This window comes from Octopus bimaculoides, chromosome 2, assembly GCF_001194135.2.
Source record: "Octopus bimaculoides isolate UCB-OBI-ISO-001 chromosome 2, ASM119413v2, whole genome shotgun sequence".
NCBI classification, from domain to species: domain Eukaryota; kingdom Metazoa; phylum Mollusca; class Cephalopoda; order Octopoda; family Octopodidae; genus Octopus; species Octopus bimaculoides.
Window position 1 is genome coordinate 140313481 of NC_068982.1, and position 6493 is coordinate 140319973.

At 32.6% G+C, this 6493-nt stretch overlaps 1 pseudogene; it reads left to right on the plus strand.

The window, feature by feature from the left end:
* Window positions 1-229: 229 nt before the first annotated feature.
* LOC128247079 (histone-lysine N-methyltransferase SETMAR-like) lies at window positions 230-1160 on the plus strand (annotated as a pseudogene).
* Window positions 1161-6493: the final 5333 nt, after the last annotated feature.

Sequence of the window (6493 nt, forward strand, 5' to 3'; positions counted from 1 at the left end):
AAAATTTGATAGCTGCTCATTTTGCGCCATTATTATATTGTGACAATCTTTATTTTTTGTTAGAAAGCTGACACATCCGTTTCTTTATTCTAACTCATTTTTGCGCTTTATAAGGTATTTATAAATCGTTTTTTGCTATTTTTGTTTAGAGATGGAAAAGTTGGAAATTCGTATATTTCTGAAATACGAGCTCTTTCTTGGAAATACAGCATCATAGAGAGCTCGGAATATGAATGGAATATTTCCTTCTAATGTCATTACACAGTAGACAGTATCAAATTGGTTTGGACATGTTCGTTCTGGTAACTTTGACATCACAAAGAAGCGACGTGTTCGACCATAAATAAAGATGGATAATAACGAACTGAAAGCCACCGTCGAGTCAGATTCATCTGAAAGTGCCTGTGAATTATCGTTGTTGTTTGACGTTAGCAAGCAAACGACATTGACTCACCTAGTTCAAATCGGTAAAGAGAAAAAATTTGGATAAGTGAGTTCCACATGAACTCAATGAAAATCAGAAACAGCAACGCTTGGAAGCCTGCATTATGGTAATTTCTCGTCACAAAATTGAATCCTCTTCCAATCGAATTGTAACATTGTGATGAGAAATGGATCCAATACAACAACCGTAAACATTCAGCACAATGGTTGGACAAAATCGAGCCACCAAAACACAGACCAAAAAGCAAAATTCCTGAGAATAAGCTGATGGTGTGATGGTGTTTGGTGGTCTGACGCAGGTGTGATCCATTATGATTTCATTAACCCTAGCTCATCAATCGCGGCCGAATAATACTGCAGTCAACTGGACTAAATGATGCACAAACGTACAAAAAAAAAACAGCCTAGATTGGTTAAAAGATCCACTCCTATTTTATTGCAAGATAACGCCAGACCACACATCACAAAAATTACATTGGCGAAACTATAGGATTTGGAGTTGGAAGTTCTCCATTATCCACCATACTCACCTGATCTTGCCCCCACTGACTACCACTTCTTCCAGAATTTGGATAACTCTTTGATACGAACAAAATTCCGATGATGCTATAAAACTGGTCTTCCAAGATTTTATTGACTCTAGATTGCCATGCTTTTACAGTTCTGGGATGGAGAAGCTACTACTGAAATGGCAAACTTATATTCACATATTTTGATGAATTAAAAACTATTCCTTGTATTTATAATGCATTAGCAAACTTTTATGCTAATTCATGTTATATATTCACTGTCATATATCGCCAATTGACAGTGGAATATTGTCAATATTCAATCTGACTCCGGTCACCGGTTTATCATGTGCGACAAATCGATTACTTATTCGAAAAATCCCAACTGCGGCAGCGAGGCTCTCAGTTTCGAGCACAGACACATGGGGCTTGCTCATATATTTATGAACGTATGTTTACATATTAAGTTCTGTATGAATGTATGTGAATTGCATATATATGTACGTGTCAATTTTGGGAACGTCTACTTCGATATTGCTTGAATCTTTACCTTGAATATGCGCATACATCTGAATATGAAAAGCTGTTATCTGAAGCAATATTTTTCAATTTTTTTCAATGTGCAGGTTAGTTGTAATCACGCGTTGTTTTCTCCTTTTATAACATCAGTTTGACTTCAATTTTCTGTTGTTTTTTTTTTAAATATTGAGACTAAATGTCCATTACGATTTCAATATCATCTCTGTTGATATATATCAATACATCGAATATCTACATCGGAATACGTAGCTGCCAATTATTTGTGCTAGGATTCCAGGATTTTGTACTTATAATATGTAGCTTGTGTGGATGTAGAATCGACAATCATTGGCGATATTTATTAAAGTGATTCATTATCGATACGTTCCTGTTGTTCTAGAATATTCGATTTACTTGATATTGCATTCACGTATATATTTCTTCAATTGTATATCCGGATTAAAAGTTTGGATAAGGCGTAGCGGACATTGAGAAGGGTTTCCTAAGTAGCGTATATATTTCACAGTGCACATTACAATGCAGCTTTTGTATTTATGTCGTTATATATTCTTGGAAAATAACTTTTTCTCGTTATATCGTCACAGGATTTCATGTGGAAACCTGTTGGTTGGTCAGATGCTGATTTTGGTGTGTAAAGCCAATCCGCGGCCTGGTTAAACACTACCAAACTGCAGTCGGATGTCTTAATTTAAGGAAAAATTTCGTAAGCATGCCTACACACTCACATATGTAGGTAAATGTGCACATATACAATAGAGTGCTTAAATATGTTAACAGAGTATAGATACGCAGGTCATATACGAATGATGTACTGAGAAGTCTCATGACGAATAGTTTCACAGTTTTTCTCTTCGCTTCTGAAAGACAACTTATAGAACTTCATTCATCGACGATAGGGGAATATCAGCCTCTGCATGAAGCAATCGGACGTTAGGTTCCAACTTTGGTGCATAGCTTAATTTCCGTATTTGTGTTGTAAAAGATCGTCATTATTATTTTTTTTTTTAAAGAAATGTTTATTTTAGGCGCAACACGTCGCAGTGTGAAGACCTAAAATGTCTGAACGCCTTACTTGGCTTCTGATGAGAACGTAAAGACATTCTTTCTATGATACTCATATTGATCAGCAACTGAATATGGGTCTGAGACTGACACATGACGTGGTGTATGTTTAGGTATATATGCAGGTCGTGTAACATTTGTGATGGTTTATGACAATGACACATGAAGTAAACTGCCATAGTAAACTATATACGTTGTGTAAAACTACAATCTTATGTTTCCGAGACACATGTGGATATGTATTTTAGAATTGTTTAATGTATGCCAGCATTGAGCAACACCCACACACTCACACACACACACACGCATACATCTCGTATCACATATATTCTTTCTCTCTCTCGCTTGCTCCTCTCTCTCTCTCTCTGTCTCTCTCTTATAAACACTCACAGAAGGTTAGTCGTCAAACTAAAGTTTAAATGTTCTAATACAACGGCAAATCAGAGCAATAATGCATCATACTACATGAATATTTATTTGCAAATATTTGTCAACCAAACAGATGATGTCAAGATATTCTCTGATGAAAATTAACATTTTGATTTATCCTTCAATTTACAATTTTTCTTTTGTAGCACAGAATCCAATCATTGACACTTTCAACTTTTCATTCAGAATAACAAGTATTAACATTATGACAAAAGTTTATTTTTAAATGTCATCTAGCAATTAACCTGTGTAATCTTGAGTTGATCCTCCAATAGAACTTACATATTTTTGCAAGTTTATTAACAAATCACTTTTAGACTATGACAATATATATCTGTTGTTTGTTTCTTTCATATTTCAACTACCACCGCACCGCCTAAAATGGAATATCTACATGAAATTCTGCCTATTATTAAAGGTACAATTTATCAATAAAAAAGCAATATTTTCACTCCATTTGAAAAATACATTGTTTTATTAAATAATGCAATATTATCATATTATAAGCTGCGGATCTACCGGCAACCTCCAGTTGTTTCAAACCTTTCTTCATAATCGTATTTTAATTGTTCAGGATCATGAATTACATGGATATTACTGACTACTTCACTTAAACACTGTTTGATCAGACCTTAAATCTGAAATAAAAGTTGAGCTCTGAATGTGAATTTACAGTCTATCAACAGAAGGGATGTGTTTCTCGTTTCAACAATTCCGTCAATTTATAACTCTTAAGAGGCATGTAGTTAAGCAAAGTATTTCAGGTTTCATAAGAGCTGAAATGGATAAAAAGGAGGCGGTATTATATCGAACACATGGAAGTCACACAGAAGTGTTTGTTGGGAAATTACCTGTATATCTATATATCACCCTACTATTAGAAATAAATAGAGATTAAAGCCAAATGAATTATATCGTTTACCTTAGTAACATGAATAAAGTGGAAGCGGAAAACATAATCGTATTGTAATATATAATGAGTTAAAACAATGATATTCGCGATAAAGAAGAGGATTACGCCATTTCATAATGATAAAGAGAAATGCTCACGTTTATTAATATATCATTTTTAATGATACAGAAAACAACGAAAGTGTCAGATATTACTGAAAACGGTTGCGAAAACAGAACTATCACACAAACGTGACCAGCGAATAAAATTTCATCATTTAATTTTGTAGTAGTAGTTATGTATGCGTATCATGAGTATGGTATATGTTACTTGTTAAGAAGGAGATTGACTGATACAAATCAAACGAACATTTGGCTTAAAGGAGGTTATTGTAAAATAAATGAAACTTTGTTGAACTATCTGAATAGATTATTGCCAGAATGTTTTATTGTAAGATTTTTCACATCGCTATCCACAGTTATTTCCTTCAGTCGAGATACTATGTTATGTTAAGCATTTACATTGATAGAAACTCAAATTAAGATATTTCTTCATACAGGGGCTCAATGGCAATTTGCACAGTCTACACAACTAAGCATAGAATCAGAAACTTCTATCAAATTACAGACACTATACATTTATCATTTATAAGATACAATTGAAAAACCGATGTATTATGTGCCATCTTATGAAATGAAACTTAAACACGTCACAATCTCCTCGTGCGTACAAACATACACATAAGAATATTATTCATTCGATATTCTTACAGATACTAAATAGCCTTGAATCACCTAGTTCTCTATTTATAACTAAGGTAAATATCATGAATAATTCAAAACGAAAGTAATCACAACAACATATTAGTTTGAAATTTCAATATATCACTGCCGTTTCTTTCGTATTTCTAACTCTTTTGACATTATCTATTTATGTATATATTGATGTATGTATACCTGAATAATATAGCAACAATATATATATATATGCATGCATCCATGTATGTATCTGTGTTCGTGCATCTAAGTGTAATTCTTATATATATATATAGATGTGCGCGTTTGTGTGTGTGTCTGTGTGTGTGTGTGTGTGTGTGTGTGTGTGTGTGTGTGTGTGTGTGTGTGTGTGTGTGTGTGTGTGTGTGTGTGTGTGAATATTATGAGTCCATTAATAAAAGTAGATACACACATATATATGCATTTACGCAGCACCATATTGAAATGCTGCTTGAAATACATATATCATGCTTTCAGTTTCTGTTGTGAAGAATAATGTTTCCTATGAGTTACATATATTTATATTACACAATATTCTCCTCAGTATTTTATATTTCATTTAATTGTTCAAATGATTTAAGCAATCATAGTAGACACAAAAAGGTAAGAGATGTAGAGAACTTACTCGCCAGTTTTAGTTGTAGAGCTATCTGCTTCCACTCCAATATATTGTGGATGCATTGAATTTCCTGTCACTTTAGTATAATAAAGATTGATTTTTTGGGTCATATACACTCCAACCTAAGCCTCTAATATCAACATATTTATAGATTTGTTTTGTTATGATGCATTGATACATAATTGAACTATGTGTAATAGGATTATGTATCTGGCAACCATTGTTTAATAGAACCAGAGAATTTTACTGCTTCTCTGACACGGAGATCATGACGAAGAAAATGTACAATAGCTCGACAAATGTAAATAGTTACATAGTTGCAGGCGATATGAATGCATAAGTAACTAAAATCAACAAAGTAATTAAAGAGGTACATAATCTATCAAAATAAACAGCAGAAAATGTTTTCAACGAATACAGATTTTGGCAAAAACTGTGTATTTCATACAGTAATATGGGAAATGAAAATTATTTATTACATATAAGTAGGGATCAATATTCCTGTTGAAAGCAAAATGATTCAATGTTTGCTGGTCGAAGGGCAATAGATTATTCCGATTTAGAACATCTGAAAATCATAGAGGCGCAATAAGGAGGCAATAGACGTATATAAACTATATTAAATGGAGCAGCGAATGCAAATTCAGATTTGGTATTTTAGCATATCGACTAAAAGTCGATATTATTTTATAATTTCTCAACAGATGTAATTCATGTTCGCATTTTATAAAGATAGTCCGTAGGCAATTAGTAGCTTTTTTTTCTGTTTGAATAGGTTCGAATGACGTAAAGTGACGAAGAATCTGAAAATTAAGGACTGGTGCTCTACCATGGATGAAATCCAAAAACTGAAATTAATAAGATATAAGAAACTTTTTTGTTCTACATTTTCAACAATTAAGCTACAACAAATACATGTATTATTTATGAGCTGATTTATGTTGAGCATTATAGCTTACATTGATTAACAAATTCTTATGTTTCGTACAACATGTAAAAAATATTTGTTTCAAAAAACAAATTATTATGACGAAAGTATTTAAGTGAAATAATGTATAACTTTAAATATCTTGCAGTTAATCTCTTAGAAATTTAATTGTCTATATACATAAGAATGGAATTAATAATTTCTACACTCACTCTTCAGTTAGGCGATTGAAATTTTCTTCATACACATGCATTTATGTATCCGTGAATATATATATATATATATATATATATA